This window comes from Mastigoproctus giganteus, chromosome 4, assembly GCF_048544385.1.
Source record: "Mastigoproctus giganteus isolate SK-2022 chromosome 4, ASM4854438v1, whole genome shotgun sequence".
Taxonomy (NCBI): domain Eukaryota; kingdom Metazoa; phylum Arthropoda; class Arachnida; order Uropygi; family Thelyphonidae; genus Mastigoproctus; species Mastigoproctus giganteus.
Window position 1 is genome coordinate 198,925,094 of NC_143578.1, and position 17,514 is coordinate 198,942,607.

Here is a 17,514-nt window from a genome sequence, read left to right on the forward strand (position 1 = left end):
TCCAATTATCGTCCCATTGCAATTACTTCTACTCTTACTAAAGTAATGGAGAAATCAATGAACCGCCAACTCTTAAACTACCTAAAAACCTTCTGTCCAATTGATTGCCAGCATGCATTCTGTCAGTGTTGATCCACTTGTGATATTCTGGCTTATGTTACCCAGGTATGGACTAATTCAATGGAAAAGTAAGGTGAAACACAAGCAGTCGCTCTTGACATCTCAAAGTCTTTCGATCGTCTTTGGCATAAAGGTCTTCTAAACAAGCTTGCATCTTATGGCTTGCCAACTGTTTCTTTTAATTGGTTATCCAGTTTTCTCTCTGATCGCTTACTGAGGATGATAGTAGATGGCTCTCTGTCTTTAACTTCTCCACTAATGCCGGTGTCCCTAAAGATTCAGTCCTTTCCCCCACTCTTTTCCTCTTGTATATTAATGATCTTCCATTGACTGGAAATCCTATCCACAGTTTTCACAATGATAGCACATTGTATTCCACTTTCCATTTTGAGAAACCTTGCCCTGCTCAATCAGCTTCAACTTCTCGAAAATCTGCCGCCAATTCCTTAAATGCCAATCTCCAGATAATTCTCCAGTGGGGCAAAGACAACTTAGTTGATTTCAATCCTTCTAAAATGCAGTCGTCTTATATCTTGCAAAAAGGATTCTTCTGCTCCTCTGCTTATCTTTGGTCACACTCTAATTTCTAGGAAAAATGATATATCTCTTTTGGGAATTACCCTGACTTCTAATCTCTCTCTCTCTCTCTCTCTCTCTTTTTCTCTTGGCACAAGCACATTACAAATATTGCTTCCTCTGCATCTAAAAAACTTGGTTTTCTCTTTCGCTCTCGGCGTTACTTTTCTTCCAAACAGCTGTTCACTCTGTACAAATCACAAATCTGCCCTACCAGGGAATATTGTTCCCACATCTGGGGTGAGGCATCCAAAACCTCTCTCTCAGGCTTCTAGATTCCATTCAGAAGAGGGCAGTTAGGTTAATTAATGATTCATCTCTAACACAGTCTCTCCACTCGCTGTCTCATAGACATACTGTTTCTGCTGCATGCCTTTTCAACAGATATTTCCATGGGCACTCTTCTTCTGAACTGGCTTCTATAATTCCCACTCTCATTTTCAAAACAGTCCAAACATGTGCTGCCACCAGCCAACATCCATTTACTGTCCAACTTCAAACTCACAGAACCAACTTTTCATCTTCCTTGTTTATTCATTCAACTGCTGTTTTATGGAACAACTTCCTTCATACGTATTTCCTAAAAATTACAGTCTACAGAAGTTCAAGTCCAATGTCAACAAATATCTTCTTTCGTCTTCTCAACCTCCAACCCAAGCACAGTATTAAATACTATAGGTTCTAATACCTCTCATGTTTGGGTTTTACATAAAAAAAAATAAAAAATCAATTCGAGAGATTATTTAAGGTTCATGGGGTAGAATTTTTCTCAACATGATCTGTGCTTGTTAACAGCAGAGATTGGTTCTACCTGGTTGGGATACACTTAAATATTAAGGGTGCAAGAATATTTGCTAATGCTATCGAGGCAGTGTTAGGTCGGTCGGAAAACTGCTAGCTTGCAAGGATTCAGACTAATAGTAGCCACAGGCAGAAGTGAAAGTGATACATGCACTGCTATTGGAATGAGCAGCAGCCTGCAAACCGAGGTCCAGAGGATTTCAAGGGCTACTGGAAGTCATCATGGGACAAATTGATACATGGGTTGTGTTAGGGTAGCTAAGAGTAAGAATAGATGTATGTACACTTGCATGTACACCAATGCTAGGAGTATAGTAAATAATTTTGATAAATTTGAAGTGCTGGTCAAGACATCAACAGTGGATATTACTGGGATATCAGAGATGCCACACGGATAGAAGCAGTGCAGAAGTGGAATTTGGGGAGTACAAAAAGGATAGACAGCACAGAAAGGGAGGAGGGGTTATGCTGTTCGTTAAGAAACAAAATCTAAGGAAGTGCATCCAGTTGACATTGGTGGACAATGTAATGCTGAGTCAGTGTGGTGTGACATGAGCACAGAGAAAGGGAAAATGAGAGTAGGTGTGAGTTATAGGTGTAATGAATCTGATGAGTATAATGAGCAATTGTGCAGAGAAATAGAGGGGGCCAGTAAATCAGATTGTGTTATAATGGGGGATTTTAACTTCCCAGATATTAACTGGAACTTGTGGGTTGGTCACTCACAACACTAGCCAGACTTGTGTGAGTTGGTCACTCACACACTAGCAAGACAAGGATTTATTAGATGACTGTTTTCTTCAAAAACATGTCCGAGAGGCGACCAGAGGGAGTAATACCCTTGATCTGATTATCAGCAGTGAGTCTTCATGTGTTAAGAATCTGCATTTAAAGGAACCACTAGGTGGCAGTGATCACTGTTTATTGATGTGGGTTTTACGTAGATGTAACTACCATCAGGGGTAAAGGGAAGGGCCTTTATATTCTGTATTTATCAATGATATTGATGAAGGCACATCAGGGTTAATGTCTAAGTTTGCAGACAATACAAAAGTTGGCAGTGTTGTTAATGACAGTAATGAAAGTATGCTACTGCAACGAGATCTGGAAAAGTTGAGCAGATGAGCTGAGAGGTGGCAACTGAAGTTTAATATTGACAAGTGTAAAGTACTGCATATGTTGTTAATGACAGTAATGAAAGTACGCTACTGCAACGAGATCTGGAAAAGTTGAGCAGATGAGCTGAGAGGTGGCAACTGAAGTTTAATAGTGACAAGTGTAAAGTACTGCATATGGGTAGCAGTAACCCCAGAGTACCATATCAACTGGGTGGTCCTACACTTAGGTTAGTTGAGAATGAAAAGGATCTGGGGGTAATTGTGCAGTCAGATATGAAGTTCTCTGAACAGTGCAAAAAGGCTGCAAGAGTAGCTCATGTTGTCTTGTCAATGATATACAGGAATTTTGCTAGCATTGATAAGGGGGTGATTGTCCTCTTGTATAAGGCAATGGTCAACGCCACACCTGGAGTACTGTACACAGATCTGAACGCCTCATTTTAGGAAAGATGTAGAGCTGTGGAACAAAAGGTTGGTGTTACCAAGAAAGGCTAACGTTCTGCAAATTGCAGCTTCTGGAGCCTAGGCACCTACGAGGTAATCTAATTGAGGTGTATAAGGCCTCGAATGGATTGAGCAAGCTCAATGCTAATGGGGTTCTTCCTCCTTCTCAGATTACTCACCTTAGGGAGCACAAATTCAAATTGAGGAAAGACAATTGTAGAATGAATGTGCAGAATTGGCCTTTAGCCAGCAGTTTTTTGATAGCTGGAACAAATGTCCTTCTGTCGTAGTGGAGGTTAGCAACTTAAATAAGTTGAAGGCAGAACTAGACAAACATTTCAAGTGAATGGGTGAGTGAAATGGGAAGGGGTTTTTTATTTTTATTATTTTTTTTTTGGCTGATGGTATATAATCTTGCTTTCTTGCATCAAATAATACCCTACTAATGGTAATGCTAGTACATATTTTTGCAATCAAAAATTGCAGATAATCCCCTGAGGATGTTCCCTGTAGCAGCCTAGACCAATGCTAATTATATTGATACTATTACCAAATTCTATCACTTTTGGCTGTAATTCTTTGTGTGTGTGTGTGTGCGTGCGTACATGCAAAATCATGGTTCAAAAACTTTGACTTATTGTTGTATATCTTTATTCTTAACTCCACTTGCAACAATACCAATTTTATATATTTATTATGATAATTCTTTAATTTTTATTACTGTTTATTTAGTTGTAATTTCTTAGCTCTGAAACAGCAAACTTGCAAGATCTTCAAAAATATCACAGGTTATTGTCAATCTGGCATGAAAATTATTTACGCAAAAACAAAATTTGTGAAAGTTTGAGGCGATAAGGAAAATTTAGAGTGCAGATTAAATAACCAAATACTAGAAAAGTTATGAATTTTTTATATCTAGGAAGAGTCTAAGAAAATTGGAGGTCAGGCACAAAAATAAACAACAGAAGAAATAAAGTAGGAAGTGTAGGGAGTCAGTTAAACAAATTCATTTGGAGGAAAAAAGAAATTAGCCAAAAGATAAAATTGGCTGTTTATAGAACAGTTTGTAAGTCCATGGGTTGAAAAGCTGGTATGAAATACAGGAATTAATCAAAAATTAGAATCTTAAGAAGGGTTTTAATAAAATAAATAAAACTATTAACCAGAAGCAATGGCAAGACCATTTTACTAAAAAAGAAATAAGAAAAAAATCTTAGGTTGGCAAAAATCAATCAAAGGTTTAAGTAAAGCAAACTTCAGATGGTATTAGATGTATAGAAAGAATGGGAGAAAGAACATTATCTAAACAGAAGTTCAAAGCAAAAATGAATGGTAACAGTTCTAGAGGCAAGCCAATAGGAAGGTTGATCAACAGTGCAGGTAAGCATTAGAGGAAAATCAGCTCCCAGCTAGCACTTAGGATATAATAAAAAAGAGGATGGAAAGAATGGAGGGAAACGGCAAAAGAATGGTTGATTGTCCAGAACAGATTTACACTATCATAGTGAGATACTTTCTGCTATACCCTGAACAACATCCACAGTCTATAACAGATTTTAATGACATTAAGATTTACATTTTGTTTTTTTTTTTATGAAACCCCCAAACACAAGAGGTATTAGAACCTATAGTACTTAGTACCATGCTTGAGTTTGAGGTTGAGAAGATGAAAGAAGATATTTGTTGATATTAGACTTGAACTTCTGTAGACTGTAATTTTCAGGAAATACATATGAAGGAAGATTGTTCCAGAAAACAGCAGTTGAATGAATAAATGAGGAAGATGAAAAGTTGGTTCTGTGAGTTTGAAGTTGGGCAGTAAATGCATGTTCGCTGATGGCGGCACGTGTTCCGACTGTTTTGAAAGAGAGAGTGGGAATGATAGAAGCCAATTCAGATGAACAGTGCCCATGGAAGTATCTGTAGAAAAGGCATGCAGCAGAAACAGTACATCTATGAGACAGCAAGTGGAGAGACTCTGTTAGAGAGAAGTCATTAATTAACCTAACTGCCCTCTTCTGAATGGAATCTAGAAGCCTGAGAGAGGTTTTGGGGACACCAACCCAGATGTGGAAACAGTATTCCATGGGAGGGCAGATTTGCAATTTGTACAGAGTGAACAGCTGTTTGGAAGAAAAGTAATGCCGAGAGCAAAAAAGCAAACCAAGTTTTTTAGATGGGGAGGAAGCAATATTTGTAATATGCTTGTATCAAGAGAGATTAGAAGTCAGGGTAATCCACAAAAGAGATATATCATTTTGCCTAGAAATTGGAGTGTGACAAAAGATAAGCATAGGAGCAAAAGAATCCTTTTTGCAAGATATAAGACAAGACTGAGTTTTAGAAGGATCGAAATCAACTAAGTTGTCTTTGCCCCACTAGAGAATTACCCGGAGATCAGCATTTAAAGAATTGGTAGCGGATATTCGAGAAGTTGAAGCTGATTGAGCAGGGAAGGTTTTTCAAAATGGAAAGTGAAATGCAGTGTGCTATCATTGGCAAAACTATGGATAGGATTTCCAGTCAATGGAAGGTCATTAACATACAAGAGGAAAAGAGTGGGGGGAAAGAACTGAACTTTGGGGGACACCAGCATTAGTGGAGAAGTTAGAAGACAGAGAGTCATCTACCATCATCCTCATTGAGCAATCAGAGAGAAAAGTGGATAACCAATTACAAAAAACAGTTGGCAAACCATAAGATGGAAGCTTGTTTAGAAGGCCTTTATGCCAAAAACGATCAAAAGCCTTTGAGATGTCAAGAGCAACTGCTTGTGTTTCACCGAACTTTTCCATTGAATTTGTCCATAAAGTTGTAACATAAGCCAGAATATCACCAGTGGATCAGCACTGACGGAATCCATATTGGCGATCCATGATCAGACGGAAGGTTTCTAAGTAGGTGAGTTGGCAGTTAATTGATTTCTCCATTACTTTAGAAAGAGTAGAAGTAATTGCAATGGGACGATAATTGGATGGGAGGGATTTGTCACCCTTTTTAGGACCTGGCTGGATATGAGCAAATTTTCAAGCAGAAGGAAAAACACCTTTGGAATAAGAAAGTGAAAAAAGGCGGCAAAAGAACAGGAGTTAATTCAGGAACACAGATTTTGAGAACAAGTGGAGAAATACCATCAGTACTTGGAGCTTTCTTAGCATCAAGATTCATCAAAATCTTTCTAACATCCTTTTGTCTGAAGACCACAGGAGGCACTGAATGGAGCATGTTGGGAATGGTGGGAGGTGTTTTACCAAGATCATTAATACATAAGTTGGAAGAAAAATGGGATGTTAGAAGGTCAGTTTTATCCTTGGCTGAAGTGACAACACAACCATCTGGTTTTGACAGAGATGGGCAAAAGTTGTGGCCAATAGCTTTAGCAAGAGACCAGAATCCTCGGCTAACATTAGGGCAAGAAGCAAGTTTTCTACTCTTAGACTGTTCAAAATCTAGTTTGGACTGATTAATAACTGCTTTATGTAGCGAGCTTTGGTGTAGGCAGAAAATGAAATTGAAGAATTGGAAACAAGCCAATTACGATATGCAACGTAATTGGCTTGTTTCAAGAGAAACAAGGCTGTTTAAGAGATAATTTCTCTTGAACAGCCTTAGCACCTTTATTGGAAAACCGAGGTTTAGATAAAGGACGAGATTTTGAAGTGGAGTGTGGCATAAAGGATTCCATTCCTACAAGAATAATTTCACTGACACGATCTGAGCAAATATTGACATCATAAGTTTTAAAACAGTAAACCAACCAATGGAAAGAAGAAAAGAAATCTCGCAGGTCATCCCACTTTGCATTCTTGTAATGCCAAACAATACGAGATTGGGAATAGCCATGAGATAAAGGCTCCATTGGAGAAGAGACAATAACCAAGTTGTGTGATCTGAGGTGCCTAAAGGACCACTCACTTCGACGGCGTACTTAGAAGGGCTGTTGGTGAAAAAAAGATCAAGCATGTTGACTGTGACGAGGGAATGGTGTGATTTTTTTTTTTTGGCTGATGCTGCATAAGCTCATACACTTGCTTTCTTGCATCACATGCCACTGCTACTACTACTGTATGGTTAGGATTGTCCGGTATTCTTGTAGGTAAAGTGTAAAGAGTGTTTAGGGTCAAGCGGCACCAGGGTTTCCCCCATCTCCGCATAGTTTGCATTGTGGGTGAACCAGTTGACTGGAAAATCCAGAGATTCAAAAGTGTATGGACTTTGTATATGTGTAATGCCTTGTACCGTTGTTCATCTGGTCATTTAGCCACCAGACCCCTACTGAGGCCCGACGTTGTCGCACTTTCGCCCCGTGGAGGCAGACCAGGTACTCACTAGTATATAGTTCACTCATTCTTGTAGGTAAATGAACAATCTGTGCAAGGTTCATTAGTAATTGCAAAAGACTCAGCAATCTTGACCAGCTGGATCGTTAAAATGAACATTAAAATCACCAAACAAAAATTATCTCACTGTTAGGAAAGTTGGACTGGAGAAAGTCAATATCCTGATATATGTTCTCTTCAGTTAACACTCAAGAATGCATATCAGAATATATGTCCTTAATGATGAATACATTAGGTGATGATTTCCTATAATATTCAACAGTAATAAGGTACATATCTAAATGCCATCACAGAAAGGATAACCTTGAATATGATACAAGATCCAGGAGAATTTCAACTCACACCACAACTGAAATTGTCAATTATATATATGATGTAACAATGGTAGGTAGAAGTCTGAATAGCAACACAGCGAACAAGCACCCTTAAGATGCCATTATGAAAAAGATCATGTTCTGAGTAGCCACCTAGGAATTCATAAAGTTTTGCCATGTTAGACTGACAAACTTCTGACATCTCAACAATTTTGATGTATAAGCAAAATTCAAAAAGTAAGGTTCCCTATTTTAAAAAATAAAATAAAGTAAAGTGCAGCCATTATCAACCCACTGCAGGATGGAAGCCTCCTCAACAATTCATGCTGAGGGAAATGGACCATAATCTGCCACGCTGGTCCAGTGCGTGTTGGCAGATCGACCGTATTCAGCAGTCAGAGGCTTGAACCCCGGTCTACTCAAAGAGCGTGTGCTACTGCACTCCCGCTCTTGCCCACTCGGCTACGGAGGCCTTTCCCTATTTTATCCATCATTAAAAAAATAACTCAAGAATTTGTCATGATGTCCCACTACAGCTGTAACTCAAGGATTTGTCACAGTGTCCCACCATTAGGTGGAAGACAAATGCACATGCACACTGGCACATTAGTGAGAACATAGTACCCAGGGCTGTGGAGCTGGAAGAAAATTTTGCAGCTCCATCTCTGGCTCCTTTAATTTATCAAATTTTTGGCTCCAGCTCCTTTAATTTTTCAAAATCTTGATTTAGTTTTGAACTGTAGAAGTGAGCAATTATCATGCCCGACTGACAAATGAAAACACTGTTGGAATGATCTTTACATTATAGACTAAAAAATTTGACCTTTAATTTAATGAACAAAAGGAACAAAAATGAATTGAAAACAACTTATTGAATTATAGAAAAAAAACATTGACTTATATTTGCCATATAAAAACATACAAATTAACTTTAATTCCCTTAAAAACTGAATTTTCAAATTTTTAATTATGTATAGCAGTTTGTTCTTAAGAACAAGATTGCCTCAAGCAAGTCCTCTTTCACTGATGCTTTCAAATCTGATTTAATGATTTTTAGAGCGAAAATAAATGCTCTACAATGGCTTGAGTAGGGGCAATGCAAACACCAGTTGTGCAACATCTCATATGATTTTAGGGTACTTTAATATTGCATCTTTTACTGACATCTTTGATTGACAATCAATTTTTTAAAACTTCAGTGAGGGACACATACTTCTAACTTAAATTTAGTCAATGTACTAATAGGAGTAACATGTGGTATGACTTTTTCTAATTCCAGTCAACAGCTTATCGAGCTATGCTGTTTGTCAATAATCTTTACAAAATCAAACTCATCTTCAGAATTAGTATTAGATGATGATGATGGTGCATTGCTTTGTATTTCACCTCCTGGGGCTGGGCATTCTTGAGGGTTTCTTATTCTGAGTGCTATATCACAAAGCTTCCTTGCTTTGCTTTGTTGTCCATCTGTTAATAAACATCTGTACTTTGAGATCAACATAAACACTAGCTAATATTACATAATTTCCCAATAAAGAAAAATCTTTATTGGGAAATGACACCTTCAGCTATGGGACCATATATCTTGGAGAAGCAGTAGAGCAGAGGCCTCCATTTGTTTAGGAACTGACCAGAAGTGAAGTCTTCACCTTGAATTTTCTTTGTAGTAGTAGGTGGTTGGTAAAGCAAGTTTTTAAGTTTCTGCACCTGGTCCCACAGTACTTCTGTTAGTGTTAGTTCAGGATTGGCCATGTAAATAAGGATATGTATGTATAAGAATATGTGGACAAGTGTTGTGTCTTATGTAAGGCGGCCCCTAAACATTAGTTCATCTCACCCATGGTTCTCTGATGATATACAAAAATCTGTACAATGGTCAGAAATGAGTGCAGTGTGTGTGTGTTGTTTCGGGCCATTTAGCTACCAAGAAGCAGCGATCGCCAGGAAGGCTGCTTCCCAGTACCCATCCATGCCACGAGCTTCAGTTCCAGTAAGCTGTCTATCATTGTATATGTGCTACCCCACCTAGTAGCTTGATCCAAAATTGCTACTTTTCCAGTATGCCATTTAATTATTGCTTCTATTTTTGGCTTTCTAGCAGCTAGTACAACCTGTCTCACCTTACTTACAAGAGAAGTTGCATGTTTGTTTCCTAAGCCATCACAAATTGCCAGCTGTAAAGTATGAACACCGCAACGTATGCTGGACTCTCAAGAGGCTTGAAATTTCATTCATGATGTCACTTAAATCCAGTTCTGCTTCTACGTCATCATAAGGTTCTAATTCTGGAGTCTCACCACTTGATTCATCTCTTTCATCATCTGTTATTGAATCACCTCTCTCTCTTAGTCTTCATTTAACATTCAATGGTACTTGACATGTTGGAGGCATTATCAGTCACAATGCACAATATATGCTCCTTTCTTATTTCCAACTCTTGCAGAATGTCTTTCACTAGTTGATGATGGTACTCGCTAGTATGTTGGGCATATGTTGAAAAACTTGATTTTATTGGTCAAAGTTTTACTAATTTTTGCTCCACAAGTCAAAATCTCGCCATCAGTATCATTGACTTGGCATGTGCAAATATATTATTTATCATATTCAGTGACCATAAAGTATTCAAATACATTAGACTTTGTTCTAGATTCTTTGTTCATTGTAGAGGGCTTCCACACTTTTGGCATTTCTGAAAAAAAAAAAAAAAATGTGCATTATTCGATAACCACTCACTGTTTAGACAAAAAAAAAAAAAAAATTAGTAAACAAAAAGAGCAGGGAAATGAAATTACACCATGAAGCATATAACATACACTGTGCTGCCACTTTATTATGTACACATATCTAGTAGCAGGTTGACCCTCTTTTAGCCTTCAAAACAGTCTTAATTCGTCTTAAACATCTTTGGATTGAACAAGATGCTGAAAACGTTGTGCAGGAATGGAGTACCATGCAGACATGAGTGTGTCACGCAGTTCCTTGAGATTCGACGGAGGTGTAGGCCTGCAGCAAACAGCCATTTCCAGCTCATCCCAAAGATGTTCAATAGGATTGAGATCCGCAGACTGAGTGGGCCACTGCAGCAAAGAAAAGTCATTGTCATGTTCCTGGAACCAATCCATAGTGATTCAGGCTTTGTACACCAGCGCATTATCCTGCTGGAAGTAACCATCTGACTGAGGATAAACTGTTAACATGAACAGTTTCACTTGGTCAGCAACGATGTTTACGTACAATATGGCATTCAGACGTGAATCTATGGGTATCAATGGACACAACGTGCCAAGAAAACATTCCCCACACCATAACACTGTACCCACTTCCTTGCACAGTAGTTGCCAGACATGATGGGTCCATGGATTCATGTTGTTTTCGCCAAATTCTGAGCCTTCCATCAACATGATGCACCAGGAACTTTGACTCATAAGACCAAGCAACTGTTTTCCAATCCTCGATAGTCCAGTGCTGGTGTTGCTTGCCCACAGGAGGTGTGCTCTCTTGTTTTTCATTGATAACAAAGGTACGTGATATGGCTGTCAGCTGTTGTAGCCCATTGGTGACAAAGTGCGACTAGTGGTACGTTGCGATATTTTGTTCTGCGCACCAAGGTTGTATTCTGACGTGATGTGCGACATTGTGGCCCATCTCTTTGCTTGCACAATTCTAGCCATCATCTTCTGACCTCTCATCAACAAGCGATTTTCTTCCACAGGAGTGCCAGGATGTTTTCTGTTCGTTGCACCATTCTCGATACACCCTTGAAACTGTGGTGCGTGAAAAGTTCAGGAGAACTGCCATTTCAGAGATGCTTTGTCCACCACGTCTTGCGCCTACTACCATGCCACATTTGAAGTCCGTTCGATCACTCTTTTTCCCCATTCTTGCTACGGTTTGTATGCTTAACTGATACTAGAAAGGTTGTTCTGCTGCATTTATATCCACAACTGTGGTCATGTGACTTGCAATATTGTGGGACAAACAAAACAATGTGTGCACAGCAGGGGTGTACTTAATAAATTGGCAGCACAGTATATGTGCCAACCTCATGATTATGACTGATCAAATTAGTTGGAGCCAAGGAGCCAGTTGTTTTTTTTTTTTTTTTTTTTACTGGCTCCAGCTCCAGGGTCCAGTTCCACAGCCCTGATAGTGCCTATGATGAATGTGTGCACACCAATTCTGATGCCAGCAGTAATTAAGTTGCTTTGAAAAGGCCATATCTCACCAATAGAAATCTAGCAGGAATTCATGGCTATATACAGCACTAATGTCATATCAGTACCACATATGAAAGAAGTGTTGTGCATTTGCCAATGGTCAGATGAGCACGAGTGACAACAGGGCTGAGTATATATAAATATGTTAAAGACATCAATGCAGCAGTATGGGCAGACAGATCTCTCTCTCTCTCTCTCTCTCTCTCTCTCACATGTTGTTAGGCAGAAATTTCTCCACCGTTCACATGGAGCAGATGAGTGCCTTGCCAATTGACTGATAAGCACAAAATAGCATAGATGGGCACTGCTTAGCAACCTGCAACAATACATTTTTGGGCCACATCATGGAGGGATAAGATATGGTTTTGTCTTATTATTATCCTAAGGCTAAGGCAGATCCTTAGTATGGAAGCAATGTGTTTCTACACCCAGAAAAAAAAGTTCAAGACAATGCAAAATGCAAAGGAAAGGTGATCACAGTCATTTTTGGGGATGAGAAGTGGGTTGTTTTGGTGTATTTCATCCCAAACGGTGTAATAATCATATAGGCCTGATATGATCACAAGACCAAGCTGAACTGACTGAAGAATTCCATTCACCATATCTTCTGTCAAAAGAAATACTACTATGACAATGCACATGTAGCACATGAACCAGACTGGACCGTGAATGACACTGGGAGAATTCCCCCCCCCACACCCATTGTTCAACTTGGTACCTAATTTCCACCTTCTCCCACATTTTTAAATGCAGGTGAAACCATTCAAGAAGTGGTCAAAATGATTGCTACAGCATCAGTTTCTACTGCCACGTCTTTGACAATTTGCTTGCCTACTATGACAAGAACCTGAGCAAGTATGGCAATTATGTTGAAGAGTTTAGGGATACACTTTGGTAAAGGAAAGCTATCAGAACAACAAATCTATATAAACTTGATTTCATTTTCAGTACAAAAACTTGTTTTAATGTATAGATATAAGGAGTACACTTTTTTATTTAAAAGTGCATCAAAAACATCAAAGAAAAGTGCTAATTTTTGAAGAGCATTTCATGGAACACTAGTTGAAAAACAGTGGCCTGAACGATGGAGTACTCATCTCTCTCCCAAAAGAAGCCCAAAGCATTCCTTCAGCAGACAAGGTGATGCATCAATCATATGAAATTCAGAGAGAATTTAGTGTTAGTAGGTTATTTAGAAAAGAGCAAAATCATCACAGGAAATATCAATCTTTTAAGTTGCATATAATAAAGCTCAAAAAGGAGTCATTTTTCACCAAAGTAATGTATCGCCACACTGTTCAGTAACTGAAAGGAACACTATGAATTCGAACTTCTTGAACATCCACTTACCCACATAATTTAGCACTAACAAACTTCCACCCTTACGTCAATTTGATAAAGCTTTTCCAAGGACTCATTTTCATAGAAATTCAAGTATTGCGGCTGCTAATTATTACTTTTTAAAGAACTTGGAAATCGTCTTCTTTGAGGATAGGATTAAAATTTTACAGAAAAAGTGGCAGAAGCATATCAATAAGGAGATAAAAATTACCAAGTGCAGTAAGCGTTGGTTATAGCGATCACATTTGCAAATTGAATTTTGATCTAAAAAGCGAAAATTGACGAATTTTACCCACAGGCTATAAAAATAAAGACATAAATCAGGAAATTACACTTTATTACCAAAACTTCACCAATGCTAGGAGTTTGGTAAATAAATTTGATGAAATTGAGGTGTTGGTCAAAACAGCAAAGGCAGATATTGTTGAGATATCAAAGATGTGGTGTCACACAGATATAAAGAAGACAGAACTGGAATTTGGGGAGTACAATTTGAACAGGAAGGATAGGAAGGGAGGAGGGGTTATGCTATTAGTTAAGAAACACAAAATCCAAGGAGGTACAGCAAGTTCACATCGCTGGACAGTGCAGTGTCGAGTCAGTTTGGTGTGACAAGCACTGGGAGATCAAAATTGAGAGTAGGAGTGTGTTATAGGCCTAATGACTCTGATAAGTATAATAAAAAATCTGTACAGGGAAATAGTGGGCCAGTAAATCAGAGAGACTTATAATAGGGGATTTTAATTTCCCGGATATTGACTGGAATTTGTGGGTTGGTCACTCACACACACACACTAGCAAGGCTTTTTGTGGATTTACTGGTTGATTGTTTTCTACATCAGCATGTTCAAGAGGCAACTAGAGAGAGTAATACTCTTGATCTGATTATCAGTAATGATTCTTCATGCATTAAGAATCTGCAGATAATGGAATCACTAGGTGGCAGTGATCACAGTGTGCTGAAGTGGGATTTACTCAAAGAGGTAACTACCATCAAAGGTAAAGAGAAGGGTTTTTGCTTTTGTAAAGGCAACTACAGAGGTCTGAGACAGTATTTAAATTCTATATGGTTGGAACAACTGATGATGTCACCAACAGCAAATTCAAAATGGGAAGCATTCAAAAAATTAATCTTGGAAGTTACTAGGTTTTACATACCAACTAAGAACCTAAACGGATGTCAGATGAACTAATGAGACATGTGGCAGAGAAGACATGGGGTACATATAAATTATATAAATGGGATATAAATATAAATGCATGGGATACATATAAATTAATGGGTGACATGGAAGCCTATGATAGATATAAGCTGGTCTGTAACCAAGTCACAAAGGAGATTAGGCAGGCAAAGGCAGATTATGATAAATCTTTGGCAAAAGATGCAAAGTAAAACAGCAAAGAGTTCTTTACCTACATAAACTCTATAAGGAAAGGGATGAATCAGATTGGCCCACTGGATATTGATGGTTCAACTGTTGATGATCCTGCTCAGGTGACTAATAAACTAAATGAGTATTTTGCATCTACATTCACACATGGAGTTATTCAGGGAGGGGAATGCCACAGGTGAATTAAACTCTGGCAGTGAGCTAGATGATTTTGTAATCACTGAGAGGAAAGTGGAGGAGAAATTGTTGAAGATAAACATAAAAAAGGCACCCAGGGTGGATGGGATCTATCCAGTTATATTAAAGGAGGCAACAAAGGAAGTAAGCAAACCCTTAGCCATAATTATGAGAGCTTTCTTGGACTCAGGGGCGGTACCCATGGAAATGTGCAAATGTGACCCCAATTCACAAAGAGGATCAAAGGGCGAAACAAGTAATTATAGCCCTGTTAGTTTAATTTCTGTTCTAGGGAAATTAATGGAGGCACTGTTTAAAGAAGCACTGAAGGATCAGCTAGACAAGACTTCAGTTATAGCTTGAGCACAGCATGGTTTTGTTAAGGGGAAGTCTTGTCTGACCAATTTGATTGGATACTATGATGTGGTCACAAAGGAACTGGATGCAGGGAATAACTCTGATAATATATACTTGGATCTTAGAAAGGCTTTTGATTCTGTTGCACACGAAAAACTGCTGCACAAATTGGAGCAGTGTAGCATTGGAGGCAAATTGCTGCTATGGATAAAGGGATGGTTGAGTGGGATAAGACAGTGGTAATCAATGGACACGGCTCTTCGTGGACTAATGTTATTAGTGGAGTCCACCATCGTTCAGTGTTGGGTCCATTGTTGTTATGTGTATTTATAAATGATATTGATGATGGTATATCAGGCTTAATGTCCAAGTTTGCAGATGATACGAGGTTGGCAGGGTTGTTAAAGACACTAATGACAGTACGCTGTGAACAAGATCTAGAAAAGTTGAGCAGATTGGCTGAGAGGTGCCAAATGAAGTTTAACATTGATAAATGTATTGAAAGTATTACATATGGGAAGCAGTAACCCCAGAGTAACATATCAACTATGTGGTACTACACTGACAGTGGTAGAGAATGAAAAGGACCTGGAGGTAATTGTGCAGGCAAATATGAAGTTTTCTGAGCAGTGCAGATGGTCTACAAGAGTAGCTCATGGTGTCTTGTCAATGATATACAGGAATTTTTCTAGCAGGGATAAGGAGGTGATTATCCCCTTGTATAAGGTAATGGTCAGGCCACACCTTGAGTACTGTATACAGGTCTGGAAACCTCATTTTAAGTAGGATGTAGACCTGTTGGAACAAGTACAGAGAAAGACAAGATTAGCGAATGGAACGAAGGATTGCTCTTATACAGAAAGGCTTAAGTTTTGCAGATTACAGTGTCTGGAGACTAGGCACCTGCAAAGTGATTGATTGAGGTGTATAAAGCCTTGAATGGTTTGAGCATGCTCAATGCTGATGGGATTCTTCCTCTTGCTCAGAATCACCTGAGGGCATAAATTCAAATTGAGGAAAGAGGGTTGTAGAATAGATGTGCGGAAATTTGCCTTTAGCCAGCAAGTGGTTGATTGAGGGAACAGACTTCCATCTTTTGTTGTCAAAGTCGATAGCCTAAATAAATTTAAGGCTGAGCTGGACAGGTATTTGAAATGAATGGAGGGATGAAATTTGAGCTCTTTTTTTTTTTTTTGGCTGATGCTGCATAAGCTTGCTTTCTTGCATCGTATGCCTCTACTAATGCTAACTTTATTACCATTTAAATGATACATGAAAATTGGATGAATATTATCTGCAGGTTAGCAAAATAAAAATAGATTTATACTTACATACATAGTTTAATTAATATACATATTAATTAAACATAACACTTTATAATACGATTATAATTTAAAATACAGTAGTCACTTATTTTAGATTTCTTGAAATTATCACTACAAAGTCTATTTATAGATTTTTAAATATTATATATTCACGATCACTTGCACCAGTTTCTTCCAACACTCTCCTCAGGATGGCTACAGTATCACAATTTTTCTGTTTTGTAACTGGAATTTGTTCAGGTTCATCCTCGTTTTTCCCCCTCCTTGGAAATATTATCAGTAACAGACTGGGCAATTTCTTCATCTATTAAAGCTGTAATAATTTCTAGATCACCATCTATGTTCACCCAATCATTAAACTCTTGTTCGCCCATGTCTTCAGGCTTTTCAGCGTGATCAGTATCATGACTTAGTTGACCATCATGAATAATTAATCCACATTTTTTGAAACAGTTGCTAATGAAGGTTTCGGAAACTTCACAGACACTCAAATTCATTCTCTTCTGTTCACTGACTTTTTTTTTTTTTTTTTTTGGTAGTAAAATTTAAAACATAGTATAAAAAAGATGTGTCAATCAATAGCACATGGCAAAGCACATGGCACGCACAAATAGGTAATAACACAACTTTTATAGAGTAAAAAGTTTTTGAAGTTTAGATATTGTAATGAAAAGCAGATTCTGAAAATTTATTTATGTTTTTTATATGAGTGAAGATTTCAGTGAAGGGTAAACACACTTCATCATAATAACGGAAAAACACACAGAATTTGGCATTATCGCAAATACAATAAAATTGAGTTTATAACAGATTGTACCATTTATTGTATCTGTTATAACCCATTTATAACAGATTGTACAAACAAAAAACTCAATAAACCAAAAAGTTTTTGTTTTATGGTTGTGACCTCTAGAAATGTGACCTTCAGAAATGTGCTTTAAAACAATATCAAAGAAACATTCAAATTTGATTCTATAAAGTGGCTGATTCTAA

At 38.1% G+C, this 17,514-nt stretch overlaps 1 protein-coding gene across 1 annotated transcript in view; it reads right to left on the reverse strand.

The window, feature by feature from the left end:
- Aldh-III (Aldehyde dehydrogenase type III) overlaps window positions 1–17,514 on the reverse strand; it is a 260,715-nt gene that overhangs the window by 69,163 nt on the left and 174,038 nt on the right. The gene's annotated exons all lie outside the window — the stretch shown is intronic.